We start from the raw sequence: 21,714 nt of genomic DNA, 5'->3' as shown, positions 1-21,714 counted from the left end.
CTGTGAAACAACAATCTCTGTTGACACGTGCAATATCTGTGGCAGGACACAGGCATACTTGGGGAGCTAAGGGGACACCCCAGCTGGGATGGGGTCTCCATTGGTGAGCACAAGAGCCTGAATGGGGCAGTGGGCTGGGCTGGACATTGCTGTAGTCTCCCCTGGCATAGGTGAGGACTGAGTCTAGGGAGCACTAGGCTGGGCTAGACTCCAGCACCCTCTGATACTCACGAGGGCCAGGGTGGGTCTCAAACCCCATTGAAACACAAGAGAGCTGTTTCTGGGCTGCAACACCCAACAGTAAGAACTGGATTGGGTATAGGCCAGTTGGGCAAGGCCACTGTTTCTGCAAGAACAAGAGGTGGGCAAGGTCAACCTGAGCCAAGGACCCACTGGTATGTGCAAATCTACCACAGGGAGAAGATCTGAAAGAGGAGCTTGGGGAATTCCTTTGTCAGAACACAGTCCCTGCAGCTGAGCCCAAGAAACAAAGCAAGGAGCAGCCGAAACCAGGCCAGGTTACAGTTCCTGCCAGCATACATGTGGGTCAGGCCTGAGGGGAGGGCCAGGCTGGGTCAGTTCATAACATCTACTGGCAGATCTGAGAACCAGGATAGAGTGCAGAAGGGGATGGGTCAGGTCATAACACCAGTCCGTTCATAATGAGGCCAGGATTGGGGACGACTGGCTGGGTCAAACTAGGCTTTATTACTCACCAGCATGAGCTGGAATTGGAAACAGGCTGGACTGAGTTAGGCTGAGCTACCCACTTATGGCGCTGAGGTGAACTAAGCCATGCCAGTTTGATGGGTGCCAGATCCATAAGTCCCAGGGATGGGGGTTCCTGCAGGGCCCAGGTCATCTGGCCTGGGTCCTCCCACTGCAGAGTGAATGCTGGGTCCTTGAGTCCCTAGAGTGGGGAGTCCAGTGGGTCCTGGGTTGCCTGACTTGGATCCTTAAGTCCGTCTGCACTGTAGGTGCCTGTCTGTGAGACCCAGGGGTTAGGGGGTCTCAGAGGGTTTGGGTAGACCAGCCTGAGTCCTCAGATCCACTGTGAGGTGAGTGCTAGGTTCGTAGGCCCCTGGGGTAGGAGGTCTGGTGGTACCCATGTTACCTGGGCCACATCCTTAGGCCCACCTGCACGGTGAGTGCCAGGTTAATGAGCCCCTGAGGTGAGGTGTCTGTAGGGGCCCAGGCCACCTGGAGTGTCCTCAGACCAACACATGGTGGGTGATGGGTCTGTGAGCCTTGGGATAGGGGATACAGCAGGGTCTGGGTCATCTGACCTGGGTCCATGTGCCTGCTGGCAGTGAGTGATGGGTCCATGAGCCCCTGGGGTGGGGAGTCTGGTGGGGCCTGGGTCCCCTGGCCTGGGTCCTTAGGCCTGCCTCTACAGTGCGTGCTGGGTCTGTGAGCCCAGGGGTATGGGATCTAGCATGGCCCAGGTCTTCTGTCCTGTGTCCTAGTCCCTGCCAGCATGGTGGGTGCTGGTCCATGAGCCCTGGGGTTGGGGGTCAGAAGGGGCCTGGTTTGGGTAGCCCAGATCCTTAGGCCCACCTGTGTAGTGGATTCTGGGTCTGTGAGCCCCAGTGGCAAAGTCCCAATGGGGCCCAGGTCAACTTCCACCCATAAAAATTGGTCCCCCTTTGTGGAAAAGATGGAGCAAAGGACAGCAAGCCCAGATTCACATGGAGAATATGGCAGTCACTGCGGCCCACAGGATCATCTGGTGCCATAATAGAGGAAGGAGAACAGAACAAATTGGACAACTACCCCAGCTCAATGATGATAACAATAGCAGGGTGAATGGAGACACTAAAGAGGACTGTATCAACCAATGGACATTGAAAGTGTTCCCTTATCCTTGGATTGGTAAGATTGACGCCATTTCAAAACTGTCGGAACCATGTGGTCAGAACGCTTGAAGCATGTGTCACATCAGGACAATGAATTGATATTAGGAGGCTATTCCCTATCCCCAGGTACTGGGGCAGTTGGGAGACTGGGGATGGCTTCTACCGTTATCTCCCCTCTATTCCCAGAAATAGGAAGAAGAAATAGAAAATTCGGAAACAATGATTACACCTACTTTACCCTAACCCTAGATCCTTCCCACTGTGATCAACTTTGTAAACATTATCTAAAATAAAATAATTCATATATGTAAGAAAAGAACCAACTCACTTCTGCACCCTAATCAGCTATATCGGATCAACAGTGATCTACCAATTCCAGGGATTTCTTGAACACTTTTGTTCTGAGTTCCAATGAGAACATGAGAAATAAGGACTTTCAGGCTGTGAGGAGCATTAGAACTTGTACGATCACTTACATATGAACAAGACTACCTCTTTCACTCTATAGATTAAGAAACAAAACAAAGCTTGTTTCTTCCCGTCTATAAAAGAACCTACAGCATGTTCAGAAACAGACAGTATGGAATTTAAGTCTCTTACCCCTGAACCTGGAACTCCTCTGACATTCAGGGGACATTCTCAGCCTCATGGCTTAATGTACAAAATGTTTGCTTTAGGTGACATCCGATGTGGAAAGGAGGAGAGCAGGAATGGCCCAACTTGCAGAGTAACCTTCCTGAGAATCCTCTGCTGTGTGATTTGAATGACCTGTTGTTATTTGCATTCAGATGTCCTTTGCAATCTTACACTCACCAAACCTGAAATGAGGGAGTTGAATGTCTTTAAAAACATGAATCTTCCTGGTTAATCTTCTCCTGTGCTGTCAATACAAGGGACTAATTTTGGAAGCCAAAAGAACACCATATGTTTCCTTTTCCTGGGCCATCTGGGGTGGATGTGACCACCTGAGGCACTGGTTTTCTGAAAGACTACTGTGTCAAAGTGGCAGAAGTCGGGATGCCAGGGCTCACAGGTGTGTTTGACTTTTCAGAAATTAAAGCTGGCAGCTTGTGTTAGAATATATTTGCCCTTTTTTCCACCACAGTGACAACACAGACCAACATCTCCCATGTCATTTGTTCACCTTCATGTCTTGGCACTGACTGAATCTTCACATGGAATGAACCTGACCCCTATCCTCTTTGGTCTGGCTTGGTGACCTCCCACTTGTCCACTTGGGTGGTGCCTTCCACTCTGACACTGCTATGGAACAACCCCTTTTCAAAACAAAGCTGTTGTCTTCCCCCCCATTGGCTGTGATCAGTGAGGACTCACACATGGCTCTCATGGTATACAGCATGCCAAATTGCAATGACCTGCCTCTCTGCCTGGACCTTTAGACTGTTCATCCTTTTTAGCATGTTTGCATCACCTAATCTGATGTTTTGAAATGCGGGTTCTCAGCCCCTATCTGGAAACGCTGAGCTGGTGGTCTGGTTTAGTCTCTGGCTTCAATAATTTTCAGTGAGTCCTCAGATGCAGCTGTGCATAGGAGACTATATTTGACTGTATTCCCAAACACTACTAATTCTGCTTTGATGTTAACCTCCTATCTCCTTCCCCTGAATAGTGACTGGCCTCAAGTACGGGTGTATTAAATGTTGGCTAGACTGCACAGAGGTGTCCAAGCCCTATGTCCATCATTTGAATCTTTCTTTATTTCTCTTCATTTAAAATAATCACAACTCCTTAAAAGGATCTAAGCTAAAACAAATGTTCTAGATACTGCCAACTTAAAGTTTAGAGCGCTAGATTGAAATCAGATAGGCTAGGGGAAGTAGAAGTATGTTTATGATATGTTAAAATAAGATGAAATGAAAATGCAGGGTTTTTTACATATACATTTGTCCTTCAGATAGTTAAAGTACACGCTCTTCTCCCTTCTGAATATATACTGTCAAAAAGTAGCACATTACCCCAGCATGTCTCCTACTACAATTCCATCTCTTTTCCCTTGAGGATTTCAGAAAGGAAATACAATGTTATCTTCATGTTTTCCCAGTGTCTTCAAGAAATTGTCCCTTAGGAAAAAACGGGGTATGGGAACATTGTGGACTGCAGTTTTTAGAATGTTATTCTATCATGAAAAATTAACTGTTAAGACTTTCTCCAAAGACAAAACTCTTCTTAAAAGGATTAGTTCATGTATTAATTTGAAAGGCAGAACAGAAGAGGAAGGAAGGAAGGAAGGAAGGAAGGAAGGAAGGAAGGAAGGAAGGAAGGAAGGAAGCAAACTTGCATTTAGTGTTTCATGCCAGGCTAAAGGCAGGATCCCCAAACTTCATCAAGTCTCCCATGTTAGTAATAGGGATCCAAGTGCTTAAACCACTCTCCTCTACCTTTTCAGATACATTAGCAGAAAGCTGAATTGGAATAGAAGCATCTGGGACTTGAACCAGCACTCTAATATAGGATGCCAGTATTTCAAGCTATAGTTTACCACTTTATGTCATAACACTGGCAACTGTTAAGATTTGGATATACTTTATCATAATTACATACCTATTCAAGCAAAATGCATAAATGTGTGAGAAAAAGAGAATGAAGCATAAAGGGGCTGTTTTCCTGGCAGAAAGTTGACTTTATGGGATGTAAACTTGTTTCTCCACACATCCACAAAATAAAATTGATCCAACAGTGGAATCCTTCAGTGAATTAGCTAAAGATATTTCCAAAAATTCCAAAGAGGAGCTGGGTGAAGGCTTTTACCTTAGATAAGGGAGAATGAGGAAATGCAGGTTTTTTTTTTTTTTTAAGATTTCTTTATTTTTATTGGAAAGTCAGATACAGAGAGAGGAGGAGAAACAGAGAGGAAGATGATTCACTCTCCAAGTTGCCACAACGGTTGGAGCTGAACCAGTCTGCAGCCAGGAGCCCAGAGCTTCTTCTGGGTCTCCCAAACAGGTGCAAAGTCCCAAGGCTTTGAACCATCCTCGACTGCCTTCCCAGGCCACAAGCAGGGAGCTGGATTGGAAGCAGGGCTGCCGGGATTAGAACCAGTGCCCATATGGGATCCTGGCGCCTTCAAGGCTAGGACCTTAGCTGCTAGGCCGCTGCAGTGGGCCCAGAAATAGAGGTTTTTTTTTTTTTTTTTGAAGTCATTCTATATGAATGTGAGACTAAAAGAGGGCAAAATATGCTCCCCTTGCGCCAAACTTGCCATCATTGAGGTTCATAGCTCACAGGCCAATTATAGCCACATTCATTTGCTTGAATTATCTAGTAGCTCTCATGCTGTCAGAGCATTGTTGAACAGTAGTTCAATATTGTTGGCACAGATAATTTGTTGTACAAAGCCAAAAATATTTACTAACTAGACATTTGCAAGATCTCTGACCTAGACAAATTCGCTTTGTTCCAGGAGCTCCCCAAAGTAGGATTTCTGTTTGCATATTTGTTGTTTGTTTGTTTGTTTGTTTGTTTGTTGAGAGCTGATTCAGCTCCCTGCTCTTGAGAAAGCAGCAAAAGATGCCCCAAGGTGCCTGGATCCCTGCACCGCACAGAAAACCTAGAAGAAGCTACATGCTCCTGGTTCAGCCTGGCCTAATCCTGACCATTGAAGTCATTTAGGGAAATATACCCCTGAAAGGAAGGAAAATTTTTTTTCTCTCTCTCTCTCTTTCTCTCCCCCGCATGTTTGTATAGGTGTATGTGTGTCTAAAACATAAACTTTTTTAAAAATAAAGTTTCAGTCTCACTAATATTCATTTTATGTTACTCTAGCACAGAGAGAGAAATAAAAGATCTCTTAAAAAACTGTTTTTAGGTGGGACTGGGTTTATATTTTCACAAAATCTAAGACTGCTCTGTCTTTATCAAGATATTTTGAAAAATGATCCAAGAAGATAATCAGATGTCAAAATTATCTGCCAGTTGAAGACTAAACCCTGAACAGCATACATAGTGGAAAAAGAAAACCAGTTTTACTAGTTGTCATCTTTAACTACCTGCACCAAGATGGAGAATGACCATTGCTAATGGGTTAGAGGCCTGTGGCTTTCCATTACGTCATTTTAAGAGTTTCTGTTTAACAACAAAAATTTCTATTATGATTGATTCAAGAAGAGTCCATTTTCTCAACATACACTTTCAAATTTTGAAATCTAGGAGTGCCTCTTTCACTGAAAGAAACATAATCAAAATCCACAGTTTTTACCTAAGTTCCCTGATCAAAATCCAGTGTTACAAAGAACCTAAAAAACACTCTCAAGCAAATGCCAGCTCTAGGATGCCACCTGCGTACCAAAGCCAAATTGAGGCTTGTAGCCCACTCAGTTACCGAAAACCTGAGCCACAGGAGCCCAGCTTTCAGAATTCCAAATCCTGAGACCGCCTTTCCTTCCTAGTTCACACACAGCTTCTAATTTTGGTGACTTTGCCCCCACTAGAATTTCTAAACCTCCTACACACACTCAACAGGACTAGGAAAGCTATTTTGAGGATCAAGCAGAGCATTTTAAAATTTTTACTTGAGTCTAGCCATTGATCATTGCACCTTATATGCTGTAGAAAAACGTTCTCCAAGCATTAGTGATCAGTGGTGACCCTTTTCTGTTTTTCTTCAAATTTTCTGGAATTCTCACATTTTTCAATGAATTATGAAATGAGGGACAATTTTTATAACTGCTAAAGAAGAATTCAAGAAGTTTGTGAAGCACTCCTCACTGTCCTTGGCTTCCATACTGAGCCTCAGGGATATAGAAAAAGAAAATAGCATGCTTATAAATAGCAGTAGTAGTTAAAGGAAAGATACACTTGGCTCCAACCTGTTCCCCCTTTGCCATTTTGTAATTGTGTGACCCTAGGAGGGTGCCTTGCCTTTCCTAGGCTTTAGGTTTTGTATCAGGAAAATTAAGTGAAAGATTGTATTTTCCTCACAGTATCATTGTGAAGAATAACATAGAAGACTCCAGCTAGCAGTTGGCACACTCACTGGTCCAGAGGGAAATAACACAAAAGGTCTTTTCTTTTCCTTTGTCTTTTTTTTTTTCCTTGTCATCATCAACGTCATAGCCATCCTCTTCAAAGCCCCAGTCCTGGAAAGAAAGAGGACTTCGAGAGCATAATAGAAACAAGACTTCACCTCCAGTCTCATCGCGAATGTTAGCCATGCACCTGTTGCCTATGAGAAGAACATCAAGATCAAGACAGAACCAAGTTAAGTGTCCTGTGAAAGATCGCCAAAACCTCTAGCTGTGCCTGACCTGGTGCTCCAAGCAGAGACTCTGACACCAGTAAGTCATGCAAGTTGACCCCACCATCTGGTCAGACCTAAAAAACATTGTCAGTGATAGAGTGAAGGCTGCAAGGAACTTCCCTGGAGATGGCTAACATCGTTAGGGGGAAGTTCCCACAATAGGGTCATCAGGAGTGAACAGTATCTGGCAGGAGAAGGAGAACCGGGTAGCTCTGCATGTTTCACAGCATTACCCACATTTCCCCAGATGCCACACTTTGTCTCTATGTCCTAGAAGCATGAAATGTGAGTGTGATGAGAGAGAGAGATTGTGCGTGTGTGTGTGCGTGTGTGTTGGAAGATAAGTGGTGGTTTGGTCACACGTATCCCCAGCTCCCAGAGGAAGCTTGATGGGGAACTCTTTGTAATCCCTTAGGGAGGAGCCAAGACTAGCATGCAAGTCCCCCAGTTCTATTAAAAAGATAATCTCCAAAATAAATAATCTGAAAAAGAGAGGAAGAAACAGACAACATGTCCCTGAGGCCAGCTCTGCGCACTTTCCTAACTCTTCAAATGAAGCAATGAAGTCAAAAGTGAACTCTTGGCAATTCTCTCAACCCCCAAGAATAGACTAGGGAAAGTTTTCACAATGAAGATGTTAGAAACTGATTATCTAAACCTCAGTCTGAAGAAATGAAGCTTCAGATGTGTGTTATACATCCCTCGGCATTTCCAGAATTTGGGCCCTGGACCCTGGAGACCCAGGAGGCTGAGAACAGCAAAGCAACACATTTTGCCTCATGCCTAATTCCCATCTCTCGGCATTTCCTGTCAGATCTGCAGCTGTGCTCCATGCAAGAGCTTCACAAAACATAGAGGAACCGCTTTCAGGATGAGAAGGACCCTGGGGTCATACAGGCGACCCTGCTGCCTCTTAGGAGCTACATGCAACTCCTGAGAAATTCTCCTAGCTTTGGGAACCTGACTCCCTTTCAACATCTGCCAGATCCTTTCCAGGATGTAGCTTTCATACATAACAGTGTTGCACATTCTAGTGCCAACTCAGAAAGGAGAGGGGTTTCTCCTTAAGTTTTCCCAGCCTCCTCTCATTAGCAGAATGTCTGATTTGCACTTAGTATGAGACTGATTACACACTCATGCAACATTACCATGTGTTACAGAAACTGCAAGTTTCCAATTACTGTCCCTGGCTTGGTCCAGATCACTGTACAACGTACAAAATCTGATTATATAATGGAAATTGGAACTTCATAACAATGACATAGAGGGAGATCTGGGGTAGATGAGTTAAAGGTGACATAGCACTTTTGAACCTCATTGACTCAGGTGTGGTCTGTTATAGAATAGGCAAATGAAGATGTGGAAGAATATTAAGAATGTGGAGATGATGAGAAAGTCCATGAGTGGGAGTCATAGTGGAGGGCATTTAGACCTTAATACAGAAAGAAAAAAAAATCTCATCATATAAATGAAGTGACTTATGCAGAGTCAAGAGGAGATCACTCAGATAGGGAAGCTGTTATCCGACACATCTAGAATCTAGGCAGGAGATTCTGTTAGAAAGCACCAAATATCATTGAATATTCTGTTAAGTATAATAAAGCAGCCATCTTTCATTTCCGGTAAACTGTCTGAGGAAGATTGTTGGGGCAAGTACAGAAGAAGTAGAAGGCAGCCCTGAGCCCAGGTCAGCCTTGAGTTCTCAGCTGTTCTCAGTGCTTGAAAACAATTCTTCAGTTTCATTTATTAAGTTGAATCATGCCGCAACACTCACTTTCTTCTGAATATGTTTTACTCTGTCAATGCCTCTCCAAAAATCTAGCATCTAGAATGGTTAAAGTGTTTCAAATGCAGTCTGATGTGGTCAAAACAAAAATCAACAGGCAAGGGTCACTATATTTTTGCTGGTCACCTGTTTTTTTTTTTCTTTAATGCAATCTAAGGCTACATTGGATTTTTAGCAACAATAGGTCACAATTTATTTATATTGCTTTTGCAATTTTTAGTTTTTCTTCTTAAAAAAATCACCTTTTTTTTTTTTACCAGTTCCACAATTGTTTGTGTTGGCTTTTTTTTTTCTGACTGTAGGTAAACATTAATTGTGACATACAAATTTTAGCTCCCTGCTAACTCAATGTATCAAAATTAATTGGGATCTGGATTCTGATTTTTTTAAAGATTGCTTTATTTATTTATTTATTTATTTATTTATTTATTTGGAAAGTCAGATATACAGAGAGGAGGAGAGACAGAGAGGAAGATCTTCCATCTGCTGATTCACTTCCCAAGTGGTCTCAACAGCTGGATCTGAGTCTATCTGAAACCAGGAGCCAGGATCTTCTTCCAGGTCTCCCATGTGGGTAAAGGATCCAAGGCTTGGGCCATCCTCTACTACTTCCCCAGGCCACAAGCAGGGAGCTAGATGGGAAATGAGGCAGCCAGGACATGGACTGCGCCCATGTGGAATCCCAATGCTTGCAAGGTGAAGATGTAGACATTGAGCCATTGGTTGGGGCCCTGGATTTTGATTTCTTATTAACCATTATTCTTAGCTTTCTGTCTTAGCTTTTTGTCATTCCTACACTAATGAGCAGGTCACTCAAGATTTCTTTCAAGTGTTCAATAATTACATTGGGAAAAGGGGGATAAACCAAAGCCACTATGACATATGATGCCATAATTCTTCTCAAGTGGGTTCTCCTTCAGGGTTACATTGTTAGTGTGTGCTTCATTGGATTAGAAAATAAGCAGTATATTTTATAAGTCATTGAGAAACTCATGAAATATCCTCACAGTATCTGCTTAGTGGGCGTCAGTGAATTGCATAAATACATAAGTAGTCATTTATTTTTAAAAGCTTATGGTATTAAGTTGGAAGACAAAAATAATGAAGTATTGTAAAAATACTGACATTCCAACTTCAGTTTATGACAACCTTTCTAGCCCGAGATCAAGGATTACAGCTGAAGGGAGAGTTTCAGATCTAGAAAATTGATATTGACCACAATCTGACTCAACACTCAAACCTTAGCAAGCGTGTTGATATCACAATTGTTTAATGACATTGCAATTTCTGTATGGTTGCATAGGCACGTGACTCACTTTGGGACTTGACATAAATAGGGTAGTTAGAAAGAGGTCATTTAAAATAGCATTTCCCTTTTAAAATAATGTTTTTCTTTGAGCACAAACTGAGGAGTTAGAGTAATTGAGTGACTCATTTTAACACATTAAAAAGGGGACAGAAATAAAAGCATTGCCGATAATTTTCACCTAATGTTTTTTTAGTAAATTAGAGTAAGTTTATTCTTTGCTGAAATATAATCACAATCTATGAGTACAACAATGGCTGCCAGAAGCAGGCATTTGGGCTGGTGATTAAGGCGTCAAGATGTGTGAGTGCCACGTTGAAGTGCCTGGGTTGGATCCCCAGCTTCAGCTTTTGACTCCAGATCTCTGCAAACTCAGCCCTGGGAGTGGTTATTCCTGGCCACCCATGTGGAAGACCTGAATTGAGCTCCCAGCTTCCAGCTTGAGCCCTTACTGGGGGCTATTGGGAGAACTGGAGGAGTGAATCAACAAACACAAATGTGAGTTCTCCCTGCATCTTTCTCTGTGTGTTTATGTGTCTTTGTCAGCAACAATCTGCAGCCTCCACAGAAGAATCGTCTAGTCTCCATAGAAGAACATGTTAATATTGATGTGCATGTCAGCTGTGTTAGACTAGCAGCCTATGGGAAACTCCTCTCCCCTTCCAGAGCATCAGAGGAGATGCCCTGCTCTGAGGAGGTACCTGCTCTGAGGAAAAGAGTGAGAAAATAAATAACAGATGCAGAAAGGCAGGCAGGAGGCTGGATGGACAGCTCATCATAGAGCAATGACCCTTCTGCTTCCTTCTGGCATCCACCTGGCCAGAATGAGCAAGAATGATTCAGGCTCAATCACAGAACCTTGTGCTGGAGTGGCCAAGCTTCCCATATTTTGCCCGCTACTTAGAACTTATAAAGAACTCTCCAACTGAGACGGTTCTAGTCAGACTGGGATGAGTTTCCCCCCTTAGCTCATTTACAGAACTGGACAATAGGAACGTATGGGGGCTCATCCAAGTCACCAAATCTCTTCCATTAATTCTCCCTGAAGTCCATCTACTGTCAAGCAAAAACAGAGAAACGCCCGTTTTTAATGTTACTTGTCAAAGCTCTAAGCACTGGAATTGGTCCCTTCTGTGGAGTCCTCTGATGTACAGGATTGGTAGTTTATTATGGGCCACAATTGAGGATGTCTTTAAATGTGGTGGGTGGCCACACAGATTTCTTTCTTTTTTTTTTAAAAGATTTATTTATTTTATTACAAAGTCAGATATACAGAGAGGAGGAGAGACAGAGAGGAAGATCTTCCATCTGATGATTCACTCCCCAAGTGAGCCTCAATGGGCCGGTGCGCGCCGATCTGAAGCCGGGAACCAGGAATCTCTTCCGGGTCTCCCACGCGGGTGCAGGGTCCCAAAGGTTTGGGCCGTCCTCCACTGCTTTCCCAGGCGACAAGCAGGGAGCTGGATGGAAAGTGGAGCTGCCGGGATTAGAATCCGTGCCTATATGGGATCCCGGGGCGTTCAAGGCGAGGACTTTAGCCACTAGGCCACACCACCGGGCCCGCCACACAGATTTCTATCCAACCTTTTGAATCCAAACACTACAAGATCTGGAGAATTTCTCTTAGCCTCGCTGTGCTACATCTTCTCATCTGTAAAGTGGGAACACGAGAAAAATATAATTCGTAAGTCAGAGTAGAATGAGTTAAAATATAAAAAACTTAGTACTGAACTGGTCCCACATTACATAAACATCTGCTGTCATTTCTGTCTTTGGCAGGGAAGCAGATCTTGGATTAATCTTTGGGTTTTGCCTGTGGCACTCTTTTCATGATCGCTCTTTCTTAACTCTAAGCACTGTGCTGCATGCTGAGAGTGAACTGATAATAAGAATAAGGTCAAACTCCAGAGAAGCCCAGAGTAGTGGGAAAATAGACAAATTGGACATTGTATTGCAGTAAAGTAAGAGGGAGATTAGAATTTAAGAAGTTGGGATGGCTGTGAATACCTCAGGAGATGACGCACAGGATACTGTGAAAGTTCACAGAGCAGTGGAACTATAAGATAAACTTGTTTTGGTACAAAGATGTAGAGGTCCATGCATGTTTTTTTGATAGTACACATTTTCCATGAACTTGTTGAAAATTGTTTCATGCATGGATTTAAAATTTTTTGACACAAAACAGACTTATATTTTAATTCTATTTTCCATTAATTTTTGAAGTACTGATGTAACTCCAGGGATTAACAAGTGATATCCAAGTTTACATGTGAAGAAAAAGAAAAAGAAACAGGTTAGACAACGAATAAAGGAGATTGAAAGGGTAATTTCTAGAAGAGGAAAAAATCAAATTTTAAAGATTGGAAAATGAGATGTGCAATATTAAATCCAAAACACCTTCTTGCTTAGCCACAATATTTTGGGATCTTTTTATTATATGGCAACATGTCATATGCCCTAAATGGGAAAATACAGAGGAAAAAGAAGGTCTAAAATTGCAGAAGAATAGACAAGAGGGAGCAAGAGAAGTGAGAGCTTGGTCCCATGGTTCGGAGGTTGGATTCCCCTAAAAGGCCAAGGTGCCAAAGACTTGGTGTCCAGGGTAACACTCCTGGGAGTAGAATCTTAAGCACATGGAGACTTAGGAGATCCTTAGGTCATTGAGGACATACCTCTAAAGGCATCTCTCATGTGATCTCTTTATTTCTCACAGGAGAGTAGCTACAGAAAACTCAGGTCTGCTTCCTGGTTCACCATGTTCTGCTTGTGCTCCACCACTCACCTGCCACATGCCATGGACCTTGCAATAGCCAACACCTACATCATGCCAACTGGACTTTGAAACACTGAAACTTGAAACATATTTCATTATGGTAACGAAAGACTAGCTAACACATAAATCCCACAGAGAAATCACTGAGAAGAAAATGAAAACCTGTTGAAACACTCTGTGCAGATGTCACTATGGAGAGTATTGTTTACCAATAAGCAATTGCAGCCATTGAGGAAATGATGGTTTGTCAGTGTAGGTCACAGACAAGTGTAAGAGAGGGGCATTAGGGAGCTGGCCTGGGACCGTTCTCCATCCTCTGACATAGCTTCCTCTGCTTCTCCAATGCTGAAGGAAAACTAAATGATGAGCACTTACTTTATGTGGATACTCACTGAATGGTGCCTGCTTTACAAGGCTTATCTCATCAAATCTCATAACGACCCTAAAGATAAGTATACCGATCTCATTTTCCATATTGGGACTGAAGAGTGAGATAATTTATCTAAGATCTCATAGGCAGCAAGTGGCCCAATAAAATTTATATTCTATCAGGTGTCTCCATAGCCTAGCCCACTTATTTGAGTACCACACTGTATTGCATCATAGGTTGGTGTCTTAGGAATAACCCCTGAAGAATACTGAGAATGCTTGGAAGTTCCAATAGAAAGTTTAACCATAATAGAGGTAAATGCCCACCATCTTTAGAACACAAACTCAAAACTTTATTTTGTACCAGATGATCCATTCTACTATCCATGGTTGGTGGGCAAAGAGGGGGCACTTGACCCAATGGCATCAGTGAAATGCTAACAAGTAGGCTAGTTTTAATTGCTGCAAAAATACTAGTTGACCAATTAGAGTTCTTCCTTCGTATATTTGAACTTGAAAATATCAGAAGAACATACAATTATGTGGAAGAGCCCAAGCTCTTTAGTGTTGAGAAGGCAATAGAGAAACCACACGTTAAGTCTAGGTAAATACTGGTAAATACTGAAGACTGTGGGGGCCAGTGCCTTGGCATAGTAGTGCAAGCCTCTTCCTGCAATAACAGTATCCCATATGGGCACTGGTTCGGGTTCCAGGCAGCTCTACTCTCAATCCAGCTCCCTGTTAATTGCATGGGAAGGGAGCCAAAGAGCAACACATACTTGGGTCCCTGCACTCATATGGAAGAGCAGAAGGAAGCTCGGGGTTCCTGCCTTTAGACCAACCCAGCTCCAGCAGTTACAGCCATTTGAGAAGTGAACCAGTAGATGGAAGATCTCTCTTTGTCTCTCTCCCTGTAACTCTTCCTTCAAATAAAAATAAAATAAATCTTGAAAGAAATAACAAAGAATGTGATTGCTGGAGTGTGTCTAAGAGTATCTGAAACCACTGAGCTTTCTTCCAAAGGGATTGAGTCATTTTGCATGCTCACCAGCTATGAAGGAGAATTTCTTTTGCTATACATTCTGGTCAGCCTTTAGTGTTATTGGCATTTGGGGTTTGGGTTACTCCAAAAGATATGTAGTAGTGACATCTTATTGTGGTCTTTGCAACTCCATATTGACGAAATGTGGAACATCGTCTCACATATTTATTTATCATCAGTATATATATATATTCTATGGGGAAGTATGTGCTAAGATTTTTGGTCCATATTTTAACTGCATTGCTCATTCTCTTATTGAATTCTTTTTTAAAGATTTATTTATTTTTATTGGGAAGACAGGTTGACTGAGAGGAGAGACAGGAAGAGACTTTCAATCTGTGATTCACTCCCCAAATGACAACAATGGCAGGAACTGAGCTGATTTGAAGTCAGGAGTCATACACCTATGCCAGGTTTTGCCACCTGCATGCAGGGTCCCAAAGATCTGAGCCAACCTCCACTGTTTCAGAGTCCTCAAGCAGAGAGCTGGATTAGAAGTGGAGCAGCCAAGACTAGAACTGGCACCCATGTAGGATTCCAGCACTGCAGACAGAGTATTAGCCTATTGAGCCAGCATGCCGATGAGATATTTTTTGTATATTTTAGATAATACTATTTTGTCTGATATCTCTTTTGCAAATATTTTCTCCCAGTCTCTATCTTGTATCTGCATGCTTTTACTTAAATTTACTTATTTACAGGCCCAGCACAGTAGCCTAGCAGCTGAAGTTCTCGCCTTGAGCGCGCCCAGAATCCCATATAGGCACCAGTTCTAATCCTGGTGGCCCCACTTCCCTTTCAGCTCCCTGCCTGTGGCCTGAGAAAGTAATCAAGGACTGCCCAAAGCCTTGGGACCCTGCACTCGCGTGGGAGACCCAGAAGCAGCTCTGGGCTCCTGGCTTCGGATTGGCTCAGCTCCAGCCGTTGCAGCCACTTGGGGAGTGAATTAATGGACAGAAGATCTTCCTTTCTGGATAGCTGCCAGAGTTACAGATGGAGAGACACAGAGAGATCTATCTGTTAGTTTACTCCCGGATGGTAACATCAGACTGGATTGGAGGCCTCTCGTGTGGGTAGCAAGGGACTCAAACACTCTGGCCATGTCCTGCTGCTTCCCAGGCACATTGGCAAGGAGTTGCATCAGAAGTTGTGCATAGGAGATGCCAGCACTGCAGGCAGAGGCTGCATTCTGGCTCCTGGCTTCACCTGGCCCCACCCTGGCCGTTATACCCAACTGAGGAGGTAAGCAACAGATGGAAAATTTCTCCTTCTCTCTGTCTCACTTCTCTCCTCTTCTCTTCTCTCTCTCCCCTCTGTATTTTAAGTAAATAAAACTTTTTAAATAAATAAATGAATTTTTTTCTTAGAATTGCCATCTTTCTACTTAAATCGTCCCTTTATTCTTTTTTTTTTTTTAGGATTTATTTATTTTTATTGGAAAGGCGGATATACAGAGAGGAGGAGAGACAGAGAGGAAGATCTTTCATCCAATGATTCACTCCCCAAGTAGCCGCAATGGCTGGAGCTGAGCCAAACCGAAGCCAGGAGCCAGGAGCTTCTTCTGGGTCTCCCAAACAGGTGCAGGATCCCAAGGCTTTGGGCCATCCTCTCCTGCTTTCCCAGGCACAAGCAGGGAGCTGGATGGGAAGTGGAGCTGCCAGGATACGAACCAGCGCCCATATGGGATCCTGGTGCGTGCAAGGTGAGAACTTTAACCACTACGCTATCGCACTGCCCCCTTTATTCTTTATGCTGTTTATCATATTCATAGACCCCTAAAACATATTCTTCAGTTATTTTAAATTTCCAGTCTGATCAGTCTAGCATTCCTGACAGATCTGGGTCTAGCTCTGATACTCTGTCTCTTCAAACTATTTTTAGTAGTCACATCTTTGCAAAAAGAAGAGCTGACTTGAGCTCTTAACGTGGTAGTAAGACATTGGGGAAGCAAAAGCATTCTAGAGCCTTGTGGTTGAGTCTGTCTTTTAATGAGCCTGTGCCCTGGACTGTGAACTTCGTAAGTGCTTTTCAGTATCTGCTCCAATATTAGACAGGCTAATTAGAGTGAGTGGGAGTATTTCTGTTTTTTTCAGATTAATTAGGCCTTAATAAAACCCTAACAGATTGATATTTGGTTAAATAGTCTCCCTAAAGACAGACTTTGATAAGAAGAACATACTGCACTAGTATATTTCAAAAATAATTCCTTTTCCTTCCTTTAGCAAGGAACACAAAGAAACTTTTCTGCAATACTTACTTGGTGAACCAGGTGAAGTTCTTTAGGAAAATCTTAAGTAAAGGGTAAGGTCACACTGTGTTCAGGTTGAACTGGCGTTCATCACTATGCACAGGAAGCTTCTAGCAAGTGCTCAATAAGCAAGGCATCCGTTGCAAGGTAGAGTTTTCTGCCCCGGCACTGATTCCTGCAGAGCTTTCTGCTCCAGGAAAAGGTGACCTGCATTCCCCCGTTGGTCGCTCTCCAATTTGAGAATAGCGGCTTGCTCTCTGACCTTCCTACTCTATAGATGAGAGATCTAACAATCTGTAGATCGTTACGTTTGTATAGTTTCTTGTTCTTGGGACTAAGTGGTGACTTCCAAACTTTTTACATGTGTAAAACAGACATCAAGTGTCCAATCATGCTTTTAATCCCCTTCATCACTTCGAGTCTTATTTGCCTTTCTTCACACATGGACAGCAAACACCTGCATTATTACTTGTCCACCATTTTAATCAGTACACTCTCAGGTCCCATTAATGCAGATGGGAAATAAAAATTGGCATGCCAAGCTTTCTGCTAGGTCTCTACATCAGCTAGTGAACTTAAGCTTTTGTCATTGTTTCTAATTCTAACACTTCAAATACAGTCTTTTTTTTTAAGATTTTATTATTATTATTATTGGAAAGCCGGATATACAGAGAGGAGGAGAGACAGAGAGGAAGATCTTCCATCCGATGTTTCACTCCCCAAGTGACCGCAACAGGCCGGTACGCGCCGATCCGATGCTGGGACCTGGAACCTCTTCCGGGTCTCCCACGCGGGTGCAGGGTCCCAAAGGTTTGGGCCGTCCTCAACTGCTTTCCCAGGCCACAAGCAGGGAGCTGGATGGGAAGTGGAGCTGCCAGGATTAGAACCGGCACCCATATGGGATCCCGGGGCGTTCAAGGCGAGGATTTTAGCCACTAGGCCACGCCGCTGGGCCCTCAAATACAGTCTTAAGTTACAGCTCTCTGGCTGATTCCACTTAGCAGAAGTTTGATGTAAAATGAACTCACTTCATAGGTAAGTCATTAGAATTGCATCTATTGAAGTATCCCTCCTTCTGTTATTATTATTATCACTGTGAGGTCTGCTGTCTGCAAACCCTCTGCATGGACACACAACAGTAGGTAGCCTTGATTGAGTCCACAATATGGCCAAGCACAGCCTTTATTTTTGTATTTATTGTTTTAAAGATTTATTTATTTTTATTGCAAAGTCAGATATATACAGAGAAGAGGAGAGACAGAGAGGAAGATTTTCCATCTGATGGTTCACTCCCCAAGCGGCCTCAACGGCTGAAGCTGAGCCAATTCGAAGCCAGGAGCCAGGAGCTTCTTCCGGGTCTCCTTTGTGGGTGCAGGGTCCCAAGGCTTTGGGCCATCCTCTCTTGCTTTCCCAGGCCTCAAGCAGGGAGCTGGATGGGAAGCAGGGCCGCCGGGATACGAACCGGCGCCCACATGGGATCCTGGTGCGTGCAAGGCGAGGACTTTAATACTATGCTATCATGCCGGGCCCCAGCACAGTTTTAAGGACTTTCCTTGCATAGCCTCACCTGTTCTTCAGGAATCTTCTTAGAAGATTGTTGTGGCAATTAAGTGCTTAGCAATAGAATGTGTCCAATAATCAGGATGTACTCAAGAAGCATTGACTAATATTTAATTCCCTCAACTGCCTTGAGAATTCCTTATTGTAATCACTCCCATTTTACAGATTAAAAAAAAAAGCAGACATTAAGATCACCGAAGTAACACAGCCAGCCATGGAACCCAGATACATCAAATTCAGGGCTCATGTTATTGATCACTGTATCTATGACATTAGAATACTACAAATTTAAGAAACATTCAGGTACGAAAAACTTCTTTGAAATGTTGTACTTGAATGTGCATTTAGTTGACACTCAGAAAAGCTATGCCACAATATGCCATAAGCAAATGCTTAAAGATGAGCAGGAGGAGGCTGTGCGAGTTCCTGATGCTTGAGTCAGTTTCAGTAGCTATCAGTTTGGGTGACTTTTGTGATATTTTACTGGCCAGACCTTTTGCTCTGAGGACTAAGCACACTTCACACTCCACTCCTTCCTCTGTCACTTGTTATGCTCTTTCACATTTATACCTCTCAAAATTCATATGCCAAGATGGTGGTATAGGAAGTGGAGTATTTGATAGTGATGTGGCTAGTTGGGATTGCCCTGGACTCACTCTCTTAAGAAGGAGCACTGAACAGATTAGGAAGCACTGAATGGAGCGATGAACATGCATGAATCCGTGTTCCTATGGAAGAGGCGCCAGAGAACTGCCTTCTTTTTCTACCAGGTAAGGTCACAGGCAAGATCCATGCATGTGCAATGGGTCCTTACCAGACACCCAATATGCCAGTACCATGATCTATAGAATTATGATCAACACGTTTTTATTATTTACAAGTTGCCTGGGCTAGTTATTTTGTTATAGAAGCCCAAACTCACTGAAAAAACATCCCACTCAGTGAGAGTCAATTTGAGTAATAAATAGATTAAGGACAAAACCAAGGACCAAAAAAAAAAGAGGAAGAAGAAAATCAGTTGCAGGAACTATCTGCCATGTAGTCTGAGAGTCAGGCCAATAGCAAATAAACACTTTATTGAGTAAACATTAGCGATAAAATTGATTTTGCCTCAGTGAATAAACCAAGGCAATATGGGAGGGCACTCAAGTTCCCAGACCCAGGACACTCTTTGAAAACAAAGTTTAATTTCATTTTAGTACCAGAGAAACATGCCCTCCATTTGAATGAATGGAAGCAGCAACTAGCTTTTGGTTACAGTGTTTATGATTAGTGAGAAAACTAGGCAGAAATATAAGTTGTATCCAAAAGAGTTAGAGAAGTTATTAAGAGGCCTGTCATAAATAAGAACAACTGATGAAGTTACTTTTAAGGATTTGACAATAACTGAGTTTATACATATTGAAAGGGGGAAAAAGAAAATAAGCACATTGTGACAGTCTCAACAGACAGCTAGATGTGAACAAGGTTGTCATTCTCTGTAAATTCAAGTTGAAGACACACTAGTCTAAGGGCTTATAAAATGTCTGAAATATCTTTGGAGTACATAAACAGAGAGATCATTTCCAATCAAGAGAAAAGAATTTCTGAAATTTTGCCTTTGAATGATGTACTGATTAATGCATAATACTTGTACATATTTGCAAGTTACACTTGATGTTTCAGTATATATATGCTCTGAATAAAGACCAAATCAGAGTAAGTTTCGTGTCCAGCGCCTTAAACACTTATCATTTCTCTGTGGTAAAAATATTCAAACTGAAGAGAATTGTTAAAGTCACACGAACTGCCAGAGCAGAAAGGGGTACCGAATATGATTCTATGCCAAATAAGAACTGGATGGAGAACGGTAGCAGTTTACATTAACAGAGGCATCTGGCAGGCAATTTGAACTACTCCCTTGGGGATCATGTCCCCTCTTATGCCTGGGTGAACCTTGTGGGAGTGACATTTAATGTCTTACTGACATTTACATTTAAGTAGAATAAGCGGAACACAGAATAAAACCTGATTTAATGATGCAAAAACTAGGCCTTGGTTTGAGTTCTTTTTTGGGTAGTACTGTGTGAGATAGGTGAGAGGAAAAACCCTTCACTAGATGCTTCTGTTCTTTCCAAGCCTGTGGTGGTGAGAATTTTCAGGTTTTTTCATGTGGGTGACAAACATTTGTAAACACTTCCCGAGCTATTTCCATACAGAATATATATAGCATACTGCCCTCCCAGAGTTGCCTCTGCCGCCCATGTCCCACAGAAGGCAGTTACAATTGCTACCTAATTCTGCATTTTTGAAAATCACTCGTTCCTTTCATCATGATCGTAATTTGTAGAACACAGCCGGAGTGACTGTGGAGAACCTCAGACACAGGACAGAGCATGCACCATCCTGTCAATCTAGGCTCTGCCGGAACAGACATGCACCATCCTGTCAATCTAGGCTCTGCCGGAACAGACATGCACCACCCTGTCAATCTAGGCTCTGCCGGAACAGACATGCACCACCCTGTCAATCTAGGCTCTGCCGGAACAGGCATGCACCACCCTGTCAATCTAGGCTCTGCCGGAACAGGCATGCACCACCCTGTCAATCTAGGCTCTGCCGGAACAGACATGCACCATCCTGTCAATCTAGGCTCTGCCGGAACAGGCATGCACCACCCTGTCAATCTAGGCTCTGCCGGAACAGACATGCAACAGTATCAAAAAAGCAAACAAAGCTTAGGAAAGACACTGCAAAGGGGGTGGCAACATTTACCAGTCCGTTTTTGAGCTTCCATCTCATGACTCAGAGAGATTTTATTCTGATAATGGCACTAAATATTAAGAAGCAAGTGTGTAGTCACAGGCAGAAAACTGTCCAAATTGCCTAAAGTATTCTTCTATAACCCGAGGCAACCAGATGGCAGAAAGTGTTCCAAAATGATATTCTCTTTTCTGTTTGAATTTACTATATGTGAGGCCAAAGGGCACAGCACCAAGCACTTGGCACAAGGTGAAGACAAAACAACACAGATAACCCAAAGCCTTGTTTTCTGAGGTGGGGAACAGACATAGGGAGAAACCCTTTAATGAGCCCCACCAATAATTTAAACATTGGAGAAAAGGATCAGTCAAGTGAGCATCAGGGATAATCTTTTCACTAACAAGTCACTGGGCTATGGTTTTCAGCCACAAAAACAATGGTGATATTTGAACAATGTGGAAATGGACATCCACATGAAAGCCCAGACTTGCCTCCCGTCCTTTCCTGTCCTTCAGGAATTCATGACTGCTATCGCTTGAACATGATTTGGTCCCCAACGTAGTGTAGGACTTTACACTCCAGGGTCACAAGTTGGTGGTTTGGGGAGACTGAAGACTTAATTCAGTAAAGGTGTTTGGGCAGTAGGCCTAGTGGGAACTGCTTCAGTTGGCAGAGGTTGCCCTTAGACAGCAGCTTTGCAGGTGGGTTCATTACATATGCTTGAGTACATCCTAGTCACATTCTCTCTGCTTTTGGTTCACCATATAATTGCTCC

The sequence above is a fragment of the Ochotona princeps genome, chromosome 1, assembly GCF_030435755.1.
Source record: "Ochotona princeps isolate mOchPri1 chromosome 1, mOchPri1.hap1, whole genome shotgun sequence".
Taxonomy (NCBI): Eukaryota; Metazoa; Chordata; class Mammalia; order Lagomorpha; family Ochotonidae; genus Ochotona; species Ochotona princeps.
Note: the sequence above shows the minus strand (reverse complement) of the source record.